The following is a 17,477-nucleotide window of genomic DNA, read 5'->3' on the forward strand; positions in this document are numbered from 1 at the left end:
AGAAGAATACCCAGTGAAGAAGAAACCAAAGCTGAACCCGACCCTAACCCTAACCTAACGTTACGTTCGCCTGTTACGCACAATGATGACTTTCACTGTCTGTATGAAGGTAAGTTTTTGGGTGAGTTCGAGGCGAGCTAGGGTTGGAGCGAGCGCCCCTAGCTCGCTTCGAACTCACCCAAAAACTTACCTTCATACAACTAGTGTGTTTGATATTAGTGATACTGCCGGACGAATAGCGCAAAAAGTGGTCGGACGAATAGTCACTGCGTAAAAGAAACTACTCACGTGTTCGAGCAATCACGTGTGCGTTCTGTAAAGTCGTAATTTTGTGGTTAGTGATTACGTGATCTGTAGTGCACACAAATGGCTGCGAAGAACCTTCCAGGAGACGAATACGCGAGGTTGCCGTTGAACTCGTTCAGGGATGAATCAAAAAGTGGGTGTTGATGCTCGTCTTTTTGTAATACCGTTGGTTGGGATAAATAATAATTGCACCTCGATCAGTACAAATGACTGAAAGGACCAACCCGTGGCATACCGGATGGTTTGTATTTAATTAGCGGTAACTATAGTGTCAATCTCACTGCTTTGTGCTATGTGCTACGTGGTGTACTTGTGTTGAGTTGTACGTAGTGTTTATGCCACAGCAGCTACGCCCCTAAAATTCATCATGTGACTGCATTTCCTTTTCCATAATGACGTCAGAGCAAAAATGGCGACCTCTATTATTATTATTATTATTATTGTTTACTGAGCAGTCAGCCCTGCTGGTGTGCTCAGGAATCACAAACAAATACATTAGGTACAATATTTGGGGTACTCTATGTTTTCAAGTAACTTACAGGTGATATTGGGCGACAAATGAAGATCGATCGTTTGTGTGATTCAGGAAGAAGATATCGAGCTAAAACTAGCAGGTATGGGTATAACGCAGCGGAATTAAATCGTTTACGTTGGTTTTGAAAATTTCGGCTGGTTTTGAAGGTTGAGTAGAAATAATATTATATACGTTGTAACCATACCTGGTAACTTGGCTTCAATATCAACAACTAAATGGTTTATGAAAAACTTGTCGTCATAGAACGCAATATTAGAAAATATAAGAGTACCCCAAATAGAAAACTGATGTGACGTCATTATGGAAAGACTTATTTTAATGCGTGCGCGCCGCTTCCTTTAGTTGTCTCGCACTTTATCCGCAATGACGTCATAATTGACTAAATAGCTGTCTTAGTCAGTGGGGACTACTAGTAATAGGTGTCCTTTAAAACCTGAGGTGACGTCAATAATTACCGAGGCGTAGCTGATTGACGTCACCGATGGTTTTTAAATTCTCGAAGATACCTATAACGAGTGTCTAAGTGTTTTAGACAATGGTGTAGAAACAGTGAGTTATTATGGAAAGTTCGTATCGTAAACACCGAGGGTATTTCAGCGAGCAGCAGAGCAAATGATGTGAGGTCTCGAAAGCCATGGAGCCGCTTGAATAAAGGTTTGTAAAGTCGATAAAAAGTGTATTTGAGGCATTATAGATACTTGTGAATGGCAGTGAACGTGAATAGCCAGTGCCAACATGGCTGTCTAGGTCTACAGAGCGCGCTTTAAGGGGGCATCTCCAAACTGATTTTGGTACGCTTAACGTCATAATGACGTTAAGGGAGGAGGGAGTTCAGCTCATGACACAGCAGTTATAGTGTAAACTAGTCTCGCGTAGCCAGACCCTTTTCTTTCTTTTGTGTGGGGGCGGGAAAGAAAAGGGCCTGGTGAACATAGTATAGCATCGTCGTTGGGCTATCCCGAGATTGTGGGGGTTCTACTGTGCAGCTTCCGGATTGTTGTTTGGTGCAAATGACGTGATCTGCTGCATGTTACCATAGATATTTCAGTAGTAGCTATGGTAACAGGATGCAAATGACACAAATATTAGCAAACACGTCATTCGTGCCAATCAACAATCCGGAAGCTGCGCAGTAGAATCCCCACAATCTCGGGATAGCCCAACGACCATGTTCACCAGACCCTTTTCTTTCCCCACCCCCACACAAAAGAAAGAAAAGGGCCTGGCTATGCAAGGCTAAGTGTAAACAGCTAGGAATAGAGAAAGTGATGTGATTAAGCAGCTATACTGTTTGTAGACTATGTTTTCAGGTATGGTTTCTTCGTAAATAAGAGACCTCCACACATCAAAGGAAATGCTGCATGCCATTGTTTAAGTGTATGTTAGATACCCACTGGAGGTTTTTAGTAGGATTGACAAACCCGAGGGCGCGGTTTGGTCACTAATTAATGCCTGCCAAGGTGCCAAACCAAGCACGAGGGTTTCAACCTACTAAAAAGCGACAGTGGGTATCTAACCTATTTAGAAAGCAGCTCGTTACCAGCACTGACAAAAGAAGCACAGAGTCACGCTAGGTAAGGTCCTTCACAGCATGTTTGTGTGTGCCGCGGCTTGGTGGCCTGGTTTAATAGTGTTGTTTTAGTAGTTGTTATTTAGTTCCAAGGCTTGTTTACTAGCTAATACAAGCTGGCCAAGAAGCAACAAGCTTTATTACAACTGGCCAAGAAGCAACAAACTTTATTACAACTGGCCACAAAGCGACAAGCTTTATTACAACTGGCCACGAAGCGACAAGCTTTATTACAACTGGCCACGAAGCGACAAGCTTTATTACAACTGGCCACGAAGCGACAAGCTTTATTACAACTGGCCACGAAGCGACAAGCTTTATTACAACTGGCCACGAAGTTACAACTGGCCATGAAGTTACAACTGGCCATGAAGCGACAAATGTTACAAACAGGTGCAATAGCACAGCTGAAGTGTGTTGATGGTCTAATGGTGACAGTGCTGACAAGCAGACGAACGCAAATATGCTTGCTGTAAACTCGGCAACACCAGTAGTTTCATTGATGGCTAGCTAGTTGTGAATGTGGAACATTGTTGGGGTAGCTGTAATATGCATCGAGCAGCTGACTCGTTAGGTTTGATGGCTAGCTTGGTCAAGTGCTGGTGTGGCTGATGAAGGTAAAAACCCAAATCTCACTAACCATACAACCACTAATTAAATCAGTGACATAGAAAAATTCTTTGAAGTGTTGTTGAATTTACCATAACAGTCTCACATGACAACAGGTCTCTAAATGAAACTTAGAGCCCTAACCTCAGGTCTCTAAGTGGTATTAATAACCTCATTAACTGTGTTAACATCAAAGAGAATTATTCATGCTGCTTTCTAATGAAGGTAAGAGACCTGTTGGCGTAATGTGGTGATGCGAAATAATCCCACCCAGAGAAACCAGACCTAAGTAACATGAATTTGTCTTGTAGCTAAGTATCATATTTATCCGATTAAAGCCGAGCTCAAATAAATGCCTGGGCTCAAATGCACGCCAGGTACTTCATCCCAAACTACAAAATACATGCCTGGGCCCGTATAGATGCCAGGATGCCAAAAACTAGGCTATAATTCTAATAAACGCTGGAGTCGTGTGCTGTACAAGAGTCTAAATACTGGATACACACTTCACCTCGTATTTCATAGTTGTAAAGTGAAGATTCCAAACTGTAAGTTGATTATATAAGTACTCTCAGCACCACTTTGTTCACAATCACCCTCCGCCTCGTGTGCTCTAAGAAATAAACACCTGTGCCTGAATAGACGCCGGACTCATTTACATGCCAGGTCCAAAATCACTTATTGGAAATAAACGCCTGGGCTTTTATACGGTAAGTATGTATACCTCACCTTGCTGCTGTAAAGACGGGAAGTCGTAGTCACATTACGTAAAGATCACTTGAATTATATACGTCCACCATATTTGTAGGGCAAAAACGTGAAGCTTGACATGAGTGAATTCATGTTCAGAATGCCTTTCAGTTGTTGTACTATTGGATATATACCCAATGAGAAAGTAAGAAAGAAGGAACTGTTTCCTAAAGACCCCAAGACTTGCCTTGAGAGGATTTAGCACCAGAAAGAGTGGTTTTGGGAGCCAATAATGTATTGCTGCATACAATACTACAATAATGTATAGCACTCTCCTGTATGTTTTGTATACATATATCTAATCCAAAACAGCCAATCTGTAAAAAAAGTGTGCAGCCCTCAAAAAGGCTATGGTGAAAAAAGATGTGAAATCCAAGGTGGCGGCCAAGAAATGGCTGTGATGGTAGGTTAATGGTAAAAATTTTAATAACGACAATTCAGGTGAATTTGGTGCCGCTTGGTCAATTGGCACAAAATTCACCTGAATTGTCATTATTAAAATTTTTACCATTAACCTACCATCACAGCCATTTCTTGGCCGCCACCTTGGATTTCACATCTTTTTTCACCATAGCCTTTTTGAGGGCCGCACACTTTTTTTACAGCTTGGCTGTTTTGGATTAGATTTCACTTCTTTTTGTATTTGTATACCCCAAAGCCGGCCTATGGCCTGCTTTGGGACTTTTTTAACCTATCTTTTTTCTTTACCACAGGAAGAAGAAAAGATGAAGCAGATGTACCTTAAATATTTCTGATTTTATCAGTAAATGTACAAATTATATATATAATACATATATTTATTACAGAACTGTCCATGGTGGTTTCTTTGTAACTAAACACTCTTCAAGGTAACTTCTTCTAGCTGTTCTCTCTACAGGGTGATTTATTTGTAGCTGGAATCTGTACAGGTGATTTTTTTGCTGCTGAGCTCTTTACAGAATGGTTTCTTTGTAGCTGAACTCTCTACAAGGCAACTTCTTCTAACTGATCTCTCTACAGGGAGATTTGTTTGTAGCTGAACTCTCTACAGGTGATTTGTTTGCAGCTGAACTCTCCACATGATGGATTCTTTGTAGCTGAACTCTCTACAAGGTAACTTCTTCTAGCTGATCTCTCTACAGGATGATTTGCTTGTAGCTGAACTATCAACAAGGTAACTTCTTCTAGCTGATCTCTCTACAGGGTGATTTGTTTGTAGCTGAATTCTGTACAGGTGATTTTTTGCAGCTGAGCTCTTTACAGAATGGTTTCTATGTAGCTGAACTCTTTACAAGGTAACTTCTTCTAGCTGATGTCTCTACAGGGTCACTAGTTTGTAAATGAATTCTCTACATGGTGGTTTCTTTGTAACTGAACTCTCTACAAGGAAACTTCTCCTAGCTGATCTCTCTACAGGGAGATTTGTTTGTAGCTGAACTCTCTACAGGTGATTTGTTTGCAGCTGAACTCTCTACATGATGGTTTCTTTGTAGCTGAACTCTCTACAAGTTAACTTCTTCTAGCTGATCTCTCTACAGGGTGATTTGTTTGTAGCTGAACTCTCTACATTGTGGTTTCTTTGTAGCTGAACTCTACAAGGTGATTTCTTCTAGCTGAATTATCTCTTTCTATAGTTGCATGAATTCCCTACAAGGTAACTTCTTCTAGCTGATCTCTCTACAAGGTGAATTGTTTGTGGCTGATCTCTCTACAGGGTGACCTGTTTGTAGCTGATCTCTATACAGGTTACTTGTTTCTAGCTGATCTCTTGAATTCTCTTCGGGTGACTGCTCTATTAGGATGACTGCTCTATTAGGATGACTGCTCTATTAGAATATCTCGATCTCGCAATTGCTACACCAAGTTGGATTTCGTGTTATAACTCCGTGGCTTTAAGTCTGATTCTTCTACACCATTGAAGAGCCTTTCTAAGATGATAACTCCATCTGTACAGCGATTTTCAAAGCATTACTCGAAGCGGTTTACCTGGTAGGCGTGGCAAGCAGTCGTTTTTTATTAGCTAATCTCGATTGCGTAATTGTTACACACTGTTGGTTTTTTCGTTGTATCTTCCTGGTTTTTAGCTCGATTTCTTTCAAACCACAAAAGGTTTGAGGTTCAATAGTTAACCTATTCACCCACCGATTTTCAGCTTCTTCCCATACGCGGTTTACCCTGTAGGCGTGACAACATATTGGTGTTATTTTTCGTGAATAATCGCTCATAATTCTTTGCCTGTTAATTGTATTCCAGCCAAAGTTGGTACAGAGATGCGCCTTTATACCCCCTTCTGTGTGCCAAATTTCAAGGCGATCGGATATGGCGTTCGCGTTTTATAGCAGTTTTTGTAAGTGTGCGAAAAGAGGAAGAAAATAAGAAGAAAAAAAAAACGAAGAAACTAAGCCAATTTTTGAAGTCGCATATCTCGGGAACGCTTGAAGCGATTTTGCTCAAATTTGGAATGTGGAGTGCTGAAGGTGGAGGGAGTGTCCACAGCAAAAATCGTCTTGTTTCATCAAGGCAGCACAGAGCTACGGAGGTGCGAAAATTACGTTTTCTTTCTTCCTGTCAATATACTCACGGGTGTTACGCGCCGGCTTCTTGGGCCGCACGACACACTACCGTGTGTCTTGATACTGTGTACACATCACTGTGCCATTGCCACACCAACGATGTACCGGCACGCTACTGGTGCATGGCCTCTAGTTATGATGCCACTATTGTGTTTCATATATCTGTCACTATTGTGTCATATTGAGTTGATTTGAGATCATAATTATTTTGATCACCTAGTCGCATATATAGCCTTGCCAGGATATGTAAATGTATTGTAAAGAATGTGGTATGTGTTTTTATGTTTTCTTGTATTGTTTAATTACTTGTATTGTATATTTTGCCTTCACCTGGCTTACTAGGCTCTGGTTGGCTTGGCTATCTTCTTTTATCAGATTCACGTGGCTTGCATACTCTTAACTACTACAGTGTTGTGTCTCCTGCAAGTTGTGTATGCATATAGTGCGTACCCATCACTGTACCATTGCCACACCACTTATGAACCGTATTCAGCTACCGGTAGGCATGAGGCTATTATGCTCCAAAAATTGAGCATTATGCTTTTGAGCAGTGCTCAAAAAATCACCTATTATGCTTTTGAGAATTGCCCATTATTCCCAAAATTATGCCACCATAATTGGCTAATAATGCCAGTTTGTTGCTGTATCAGGCCATTTTCATTGATGTTTAAGCTTCCAATAGTCTTGAATTCTTTATCTGGTTGCTGTATTAGAGTATTTCGTTTCAATGTGACTGCTTTATTAGAGTAAATAATATTCAGTGACTGTTCTATTAGAGTTTCTGACTGCTCTATTAGAGTATCTCGATCTTTTTAACGGAATTGTGCAATCTGCAGATTTTCCTACTGTTAAAGCTTTATAATCACCTCAAAATGCTAGCATAATTCCTGATTCCCACACATACCTATTATGCCCGAAATTATGCCGGCATAATCGCCGCATCCCTAGCTACCGGTGACCTCTAGTTGATGTTGATACTGTACTGTATATTGGCTGCATAGCTGAATAATTTTCATCCTCAATGATGTTGCCAATAATGTATTACTGCATACAATACTGCAATAATGTATAGTTCTCTCTTGTATGTTTTGTATGCATATATACTGTGTACACATCACTGTGCCATTGCCACACCAATGATGTACCGGCACTTAGATACTGGTGGCTTCTAGTTACGATGCCACTATTGTGTGATATCTGCATGTCACTATTGTGACATATTGAGTTGATTTTGGATCATAATTTCAATCGTGTCTTCACCACCTAGTCGTGTGCATAGCCTCACCAGGGGATTGTTGCATTGGTGTATGCACTTACCAGGGGGTTGTCACATTGGTGTATGTACTAGAGTTGCAATGATACAGTGTGTAGACGCATCGATATATTGCCTCTGGTGTATCACAATACAGTGATATATTGCGCGATACAAGGTGGAGTCTAAGCAATGGTCTATGTTGTTTTTAATGTTTTTTTTTTTGTTTTTTAAGGGAAATAAGTGAGCTAATTTTTCTTTGAGAAGCATTACATACTACTCAGTTTAATCACAATGTACAATAATTTGATTGTCAGCCATGTTAACAAACCACGATATGTTGATATATCACATACATGATATATTGATACGGTTTGACTTTGTATCGATACAGCGATATTGTCTTAAAATGATACGATACTCGATAATGTTGCATCTCTAGTATGTACCTGGTTGTATGTGACCCGGTCCTAATAATTATATGTACAACCAAGTACTAAGAATAATAAGAAATGCGGTTAAAATTACGTCACAAATAATAATAATAATAATGAAATAAATAAATAATGTTTGAGAAAACTACAAGGCCTAAGGCTTCGCACTCACCGGGAATAGAATCCATGTTGTATGATGAGACAATTGTATAATGGGTGGGTGTTTTCGTGGAGGTGATAGAAATGTATAACAATTCTATTTAACGCCGATCAAAACAGTTAGCACGTGACTCCCACTACAAAGCAGGAGGATTCAAATACCTATTTAGACGAGCAAACTACTGTTCATTTGTTTTTGAAAGTGTTGCCAGCTGGCACACTAAGTCTCAAGTCGCGATGCCAGCTGCCAGTGGATGTCCTCTGTGAAGCAGGTAGCTAAGGCGGCCACGCCCGACACCAACACGAAGGAAGTTTGCCATGCCAGCTGCACAATAACAGGATTAGTAGCGGTATGTTCGTTTGTATTGCTTACTTGTGTTTTATTTTTTTCTGGCTGGTTGGCTTGGCTGTCTGTTTGTACTAATGTGTTGTAAAGAGTGTGGTATGTTTTCTTGTATTGTTTACTTGTATTGTACATTTTGTCTTTACCCACTAGGCAGCCTAGGCTCTGGCTGGCTTGGCTGTCTTCCTTTATCTGGATCACCTGGCTTACATACTCCTACAGTATTGTGTATCTCCTGCAATTTGTGTATGCATATAGTGTGATGTAGCTGAATTCTCACTAGGTGGTTTGTTTTTAGCTGATCTCTCTACAGGTGACTTGTTTCCAGCTGAACTGTCTACAGGGTAACTTATTTCTAGCTGATCTCTCTACAGAATGATTTGGTGAATTGTTTCTAGCTGATTCCTCTACAGGGTGACTTGTTTCTACCAGATCTCTCTACAGGGTGATTTGTGTTGAGCTGATCTCCCTACAGGATGATTTTTGTTTCTAACTGATCTCTACAGGGTGAATTGTTTCTAGCTGATCTCCCTACAGGGTGATTTTTGTTTCTAGCTGATCTCTACAGGGTGAATTGTTTCTAGCCGATTTCTCTACAGTTTCCAGTTGAACTTTCTACAGGGTGACTTATTTCTGGCTGATCTCTGTACAGGGTGATTTGTTTCTAGCTGATCTCTACAGGGTGAATTGTTTCTAGCTGATTTCTCTACAGGGTGACTTGTTACTTGCTGAACTCTCTACAGGGTGACTTGTTTCTACCAGATCTCTCTACAGGGTGATTTGTTTCGAGCTGATCTCTCTACAGGATGATTTGAAATGTAGTTTATCTCTTTACAAGGTTACTTGATCTCTCTACAGGGTGACTTCAAATGGATTTGAACTCTTTGCAGGATAACTTGCTTCTAGCTGATCTTCTACTGAAAGAGTTTGTTTGTTTGTAGCTGAACTCACCATAGGGTTGCTTATTTCTAGCTGAAACACTCTATGAAATTTAGCTGAATTCTGTACAGGGTGACTTGTTTCTAGCTGATCTCTCTATGGGGGTGGCTTGTTTCTTTCTAGCTGATCTCTCTACAGGGTGATATGTTTCTAGCTGATCTCTACAGGGTGAATTGTTTCTAGCTGATCTCTACTGAGCTCTTTACAGGGTGACTTGAAACATAGCTGAACTCTCTACAGAGTGATTTGTTTGCTGCTGAACAGTCTTCAGGGTGTAGTTGAACTCTCTACAGGGTGACTTGTTTGTAACTGAATTCTCTACAGGGTTTTTTGTTTTTGATACTAGTTGAATGGTGACTTGATTGTAGTTGAACTCCCTATTGGGTGACTTGTTTTTAGCTGAACTCTCTACATGGTGACTTGATTGTCGCTGAACGTTCTAATAGAGTGACTTATTGCTCAGCTGAATGTTCTATTAGGGTGACTGCACTATTAGAGTATCTCGATTGCGCACTTGTTACACCTAGTTCACTTTCATAGTGTAGCTCAGTGGATTTTAATCTGATTCCTTGTAAACCACTGAAAGATTGCTCTAAAATGATTTATCTACCCCTCTACCTGATTTCAGCTGATTCCGTTAACTAGTTTGCCTGGTAGGTGTGGCAAATATTAACAAAACTCGATCGTGCGCATTTTACATATGGTTGGCGTTTTTGTTATAACTCCATGTGTGTTAGTGCAATTTCTTTCAAACCATAAAAGGTTTGAACTACGATGGTTACTCCACGTACAAACCGATTTTTAAGTCATTCCTTTAAACGATTTACCCTGTGGCCGTGACAAAAAATCGCTATCAAATTTTTCGAAAATCGCATAAACCCTTGTTCTTTATCCAAAGTGTACAAAATTTGGACTGTAAACGTGCTACATTACGTTCTTACAGCCCTCCAAATTTGAAGAAAATTGTTTAAAGCATGCACGGGTTATAGCAATTTTTCTAAGTGGTGCAAAAAGAAGAAAAAGAAAAAGCGTACTATGCTGCTAGATGGGTGTGAGACAATCACTGGAAACCCATCTATCAGGAGGTGGACAAAGTCATCAGCCACTTGTATTGATGAACTTGCGTGACTAACCCTTGCAACTCAAATTACTATCTGTCATTATGCTTTCTTTATGATTTAGTCAACAATCATCATTACCCAATTTCATTCACTTAAATCATCTACCCATTAATCCAACAAAATCTGTATCATCGTCTTTGTATTATTTACTGTCTTTCTAGTTATGTAATTATATGTAGTTAGATCCATGTATCTGTAGTTGTTTGTGTGTGTGTGTGTGTGTGTGTGTGTGTGCGGGTATGTGTTATCTGTTTGTAATTAATTTCGGGAAGCACTTTTGTGCAGGCCTCAAGCCTATTGGTGAAACCACACAAATTAGATAATAATAGTAACACTCACGTGATGTAATTGAAACAAGCATTGTGTAATGCATGCCCTACCTCCTCTGGTTTTGAGCATGTACTTCAACCGCATGGCGTGATACATCAAACGGTACGTTAGTACCGTTTAAGTAGGGATCGCCCCAAAAATTTCATGCTCCACCCAAAATTCTGTCTTTGAAAATCATCCTAGAGACTTTTTACGCAATGAAAATCACCTTTACGGAATAGTATTAGTCCATATAACATATAACATATTATAGCAAAACATAGCAAAACATAGCAAAACATATACAGGTGGCCGGATATAGAATTTTTTTTAAATCACCAAAACTCCAATTTTAGTCTCACTGCTTGAATGACTGACCACAGTCGCAAGGCTAGAGGCCAAACAAAGCAGTGCACGGCCACCATTTTACGTCACAATAACAAACTTACCAGACTTTTGGGGTTTAGACGAGTGTAGGCCTTCTACGCCTTGTCTTTTTTTTAATCTTCAATCAGGCAGCTTGTCTCCTTCATCCAACAAAATCATATCAAGGCATTAATTTTCTGTATCAACATTTTCTTTCAGCAGCATATTTAGACGCCACAGAATTATTTCAGAGTTGGATTTCAGAAGCACTTAAGTCCCGGTGCTACTATAAGAGGTACACTAGCTAGATATCTGCAACTTCATGATTGGGATCCCATTTGCGATAGGTTCAGGGCCACACCCATCAAATAAAGATCTAGGTGGACTAATAACGATGGAGTACAGAGACCATACTTCTTTGCAATCTAGCTATTAACTTAGTAAACAAGATTAACTCACCCCTTATTGGTCTAGCTAGCTGCACACCCCTCGGCTGACTCAAGATACTCTAATACAACAGTCACTCTAATACAACAATCATGTGTGATATTCTAATGGAACAGTCACGACTTACACTATAGCTTGCTGTGCTACAACAAAAGACTAAACAAACTAGTATTTTAAAAATTGTTAATTTAAAAATGAAGTAGGGATCTATGCAATAAAAAGTAGTGAAACAAGAGATGAATAATGGGCAGTGGAACCTGTCTATAACGGTCACCTTGGGACCAGATATATCTGGCCTTTATATACAGGTGGCTGTTATAGAGAAAACCTGCATAAGGTGGTCAGCAGCGTTTTAGTGGCTATGACCGTTATAAATGAGTAATTATTAGTAAGAGGCTCGCGCCAACCGCAATACAGTCTGAATATTTAGTACAGAAAGGGTAAGGTGAGTCTATGAATGTTGATTATAGCTATTGAATACGCTTAAGCAATCAAGCCTGATTGATTATATAGTATTCATTGAAAGGCAGGAAGTGTGATAATTGCTCATTAATTGAAACGGTGCCGTTGTACCAGGAAATTGGCTTAACAAGCCACCATAAAAGGTAGCGACCGCTATATGAAGGAGAAAGTTATGTATACAGTGATTCATAGGCAAATTGTTGGTTAGCTGTTATACATGTTAGACAGGTGACTGCTTAATGCAGACCACAATGCATACATTTGTATGGGGGGACCTCGTGACCATGGCCGTTATGCAGAGGTGACCGCTTAATCCAGGTGACCGTAACACAGGTTCCACTGTATTACAGCATAGCTCGGTGGGAAAGTTCCTACTTTGGCACATTAGCTATAACAATTATTTTGTTCAATGTCAAAGTAGAGACTTTCCCACCGAGCTATGCTGTAATACCACCATTCAACTCTTGTTTCACTACTTTTTATTATATAGATCCCTACTTCATTTTTAAATTAACAATTATTGTTTCAAATACTAGTGCATCATCGATTATGTCACATTTGTATTTTAGGTGGAGTTAATTTTCATCAATTTCAACTTTGATGTGTAATTCAGCAGTTATTACGGCTAGGCAAAATTAATCTATATATAAAAAGTGTGGCTCCAAAAAGAGCCAAGGTGGAAAAGATGTGAAATTGAAGGTGGCGGCCAAGAAAAAGCTGCAGGAATACTGATGATTTTTGTGATATACAGATTCAATTTAATAGCTTTGTTTTTTATTATACATACAGTATAATATTAAGGATCATAAAGGTTTAGGCTTTTCTGGTGAAAAACATCACCCTAAAACAAGTTTCACAGTACTTTCATGGTGCCTAGGCAGTATTAGTATAACCAAGCCCAAAAGTGTCTTCTGTAATAGCTACAACCTGAAGTGCTTCCAATAGGTTGCTACAATTCTTTTTAAAAGTATTCAGTGGAATTTTTACTGGTTGACTGACTGCCTGACAGCCTTACTGACTGATGTTCTCAGACAAGTGTAACTCAATATCAGCTAAGGCTACGGGCTTGATTTTTTACCATTTGACATCACTTCAGCCCAACAGGGGTATACCACAGTATGTACAGTGCATGCTTCATGGACTTACTTATGTCCTCCTTTGTGCCCCATTTATTTTTGTTGACAGTGCAAGGTGTCAATTCACGGTAGTCACAGGAAAAAAAAAGCTGCATTTCAGGTATTTGAAAATGTACAGAAATTCCACATTTCTGTACATTTCCGGTATACATGAAAGCACATTTCCTTGACGTTTCCTGAAGTAGTATAGGGAACAATTTCCATGGCATTATTTTAATAGTTATACATCGGCTGTGAGGAATTTTGCTGATCTATACACCCAAAGCCCGAGGGTTGCAGGCCCAAGTGCTGCAGGTGTAACACAATTGAAACTACAATCAATCATCAGATGCTAGTGTATAAAACAAATGGGGTGAGTGCTCTTTAGTTCTTTCACCTACAAGGTGAGTGTTCCCCGACTGACATATATCGCTTATACCACGACTGCTTGGGATTTTGCTGATATAGGGAAAATAGCTCTCAGAACATTATTCCTACATCGTTATATTTCAACACACACCAGGAACTTTCAATTGTGGGATTGATTTTTGTGGTGTAAAGTTTTTAATACTACATTAAACCTTCGCTATTGTGGCAGTAAGTAAGTTAATACATTAAGTTCAGTATTTAGGACTATAAGCTACTCACCTGGTTGTCATATTCTTTTTGTTTCATGGTCTGCTCAATGGCTGACGTGCCTCCCGTGCAAGGGTAGAAATATGCATCCATGCATCGCCAAAGTGCTCGTTTCAAAGATCACTCGTCTGAGAATATAGTTTAGTTACTGTCAAATAATCTAAACTTAACAACTACACTGAGCCTAGCCTAACTTGTAAACCCAAACCCATAATTAAATGCTCTGTGTTGCTCAATATAACGAGTCAAAGCATATCATATCATTGAACTGGTTGGGCATCAAAGCCATGAGCAAACTGCATTCCCATGATATTGCCTTAGTTATTACTAGCCCTATGTGCAGGGACCACATTATAATAACAACCAAGCATTAAACATCAGTGCCATTCATGCCCTGCAGCATGCATGGCGGTATCATTTTTAATACCAACATCTTGCAAAGCATACCAAAATCATGGGAAGCATGCAGGTACTCCTGAACCTGCAGAACTGCGGTAGCTAAACTACTGTAGTAATGTTTATTTTATTTATTAATGCTTTACAGCACAAGTGCTGAAGGTCTGTAGGACACCTGGTCCTACAGCCTACTAATGTGTATGCTTATAACACACAGGCGTGAACAATGTGGATGGTTCTAGTAGTACCTGTCCTATTATGCAGGCTATACATGTAGCATCATTTGATAAAAGATTGACCACAAAAGACATTAATTTATTGGTACCTGCATGCCCTACAATGCAGAAGTTTCCATATTGCGTATTATATTGTGGGCACATAATGTAATGGAAACCATGCATTAAAATTCATGTAACTATGTTGCATGTATAATGAATGTCACTTTTAAAGACCATCAGACCATCCTGCAAGTACACTGGAATGATGTGAGCATACAGATAATTTTAAACAGCACAGCTGTGTGTAGCTACATAAGCAAAGACAACTATAATATTGTACTACTGTGCATACCTATAATATTATGTCTACCACACAGGCACAAACTACATATTATGTGATATTAGTGTAGTACCTGTCATGTACACCATACATATGACATTTAACTTACTGACAACAAAAGGAAACTACATAATGTAGGGTGCAGTACATGCCTACGGTACAGGCTGAGCTTTCTATGTTAACAATACTACAACACTCCCTCCTGTTCCCTTTACTACACTACAATCTATACCTATTGTCTTCACCTCTAACTTCCATGATCCCTACATTTACAGTACTATATGAGTAAGCTACTACTGACTATTATCACCTATTGTCATCACCTTTGTACAGTAAAAATCTACTACTAACTATTATCAACCAATACAGTGGAACCTGTTAATCAGGACACTTGAAAATGAGGACACCTGCATAATCTGGACACTTGGTAATGCTCCTAAAGTATCCCTTAGCATGTAACTGACCTGAAAATTCAGGAAACCTTGATAATCAGGACACTTTTGGTCATTCCCTAATACACAGCCTTCACTGTAGATTGAGAAAATAGCATGAAAAGAACACACAACAGAAAAACCTGTTACCAAAAAGGCTGCCAAAATGAAAACAAAGTAGTAGCAAAAAAGGTTGTTGAAGAAAAGTTGTAACCAAAAGGTTTAGAAAAAGAAAAAAACAAAAAATGATACAACCGGGATTTGAACTCACCCTATCAGTCTCAATCTACATGCTCTACCACTTGGACTAAATGTCACTTGTGATTATAATATCTTTAAAAGTTGTTTATAAAGGCATGCTTAAGTTGAATGGAATAAGGTGTTTACTTGCAGTTTGCATGAGGTTTACAGAAAGAATTCAAGCGATTTTTGTCTACACCCTTGCACTAATTGCGCTGTAAATGACGAACGATGGCAGTTAGAAGCTTCATTTAAAAGCGAGGTAATTCTTAGATGATGAGTGCTTCGTTTGGCACAAAAATGCTTTGATACGTGCATCAGCTGGCGAGTAAATTGTTGGACGCCATCATTGTAGACGGTCAGACAGACAACTTTTCAGCTTTATACACTGTTTGTTACCTTCACAATTAACAAATGATGTGAGAACCTGATATTACACCGCTTCTAATGCATAATATGGCAGTGGAAAACCATATATGCATGATAACAATTAAAATTAGGTTCAAACATAAACCATGATACGCGTATAGTTGGACCTTAGAGAGTTATTTTAAATGCTACCACACACATGCACGGGGACCATACGTAAGTTTTGAGTTGTATACTATACATTGTGTATGCTTAACCTCTAGTCATTTGGTAGTTCACAGTGCATATATCACCACCATGACAAACATTAAGCAGTTCTAAAGCATGTACTAAAGTAGTTGTAATTACGTAAGCTAAATTTTTAATTGTTATTGCTAAATCCTAGGCAATCTAGCTGAATTGACTGCCTAGTTACTTATAAGAAAGAAGGTCAAATCATTATGTCAAGTTAGATCTCGTGCTATAATTGAGCACATCTCCCTAACAGGTAGGAGGGTCAGGTTAGAGACTTTGGGTAGAAGCTTTGGGGCAGTATAACTCTTAAAGAAAAGGAGCTAGCTACTTGGTGGATGCCCAGAGGCCCTCACGTATAACGTCACCGGATAACAAACCAGTCCGTGTTCGTGCCAGTTGCATTGGTTCAAAAGATCATTGATCAGGGCAAGGCCCCCAGGGCATCTGCGAGCTACTCAAAAAATCATCTAGCCAGTGTTTCAGGCTAGTGTTAGTTGTACCACCTAGATAACTTGCATGCCTGACCTTCCTCCCAAATCATGTCTAATCACTCAGTGGTCAAAAGCTATAGATATGGTAGCTAGTCTACCCTGCAATATGCCGCAAGCAACATATGGAGTAGTGTACTATGTTAATTAGTTATATATAGGAACACATGACATGTTGTCAGACTGAATGTGATGTGTGGGTATATAAATAGCTTAACATGTTGTTAACTATGTTTCCATTGCTAGGCGATTGATGATTATGGTGGTGGCTGCCGGTGCTACAACAGCTAGCTGTTCAAGAACTTGAGAGTCACATGAGATATCAATAGAGAATAGGGGATCCCTGAGTCCTGCTTAACCAACTTGGAACGTGTTTGCTGGTAACCGGTTCGGAATGTAACACTACCCACTGATCTGACACATCTCTGATAATACAACTCATTGTTGGTGTCAGATCTGCTGGTAATAAATCACGATATTGACCTCCTAGTGGAAGCATCAGCATCTTTCTAAAATATTATTGAGTCTCAGGATCAGGTGACACCAAATGAGGGAGAGCCCTCTGGCTGGCACACATGGCGTAATGTTCCATTTCATTTCCATTAAGCATTCCTAATCTCCAAGACACGATGAAGGAGATTGTTCCCTTCTTGTTAACAGCAAACACTTTAGAGTGTTGTGACAAAATCGTTTTAGTTGTTTGATTGCAAAATCACGGGGAACCCAGCCAAAGAAGTGCCATCAAGGGTTGCTTAAGTATGTAAATCAACTTTATATGCCACATGTGCATGTCAACTGACATTAAAGGCAGCAGAAAAACAATTACTTGGCTCCACATTATATATATATGGATGCG

General features: G+C 39.5%; 1 protein-coding gene across 8 annotated transcripts in view; it reads left to right on the plus strand.

Annotated features, from left to right (window-relative positions):
- Nucleotides 1-328: 328 nt before the first annotated feature.
- The window catches only part of LOC136265626 (protein NLRC5-like), a 53,191-nt gene continuing 36,042 nt past the window's right edge, over nt 329-17,477 (plus strand). For all 8 annotated transcript variants that reach the window (XR_010705630.1, XR_010705632.1, XR_010705629.1 and 5 more), the window contains exon 1: nt 329-439. The gene's annotated coding sequence lies outside the window, so the exon portion shown is untranslated. The remainder of the gene's footprint in view (nt 440-17,477) is intronic.

Source organism: Dysidea avara, chromosome 9 (genome assembly GCF_963678975.1).
Source record: "Dysidea avara chromosome 9, odDysAvar1.4, whole genome shotgun sequence".
NCBI classification, from domain to species: Eukaryota; Metazoa; Porifera; class Demospongiae; order Dictyoceratida; family Dysideidae; genus Dysidea; species Dysidea avara.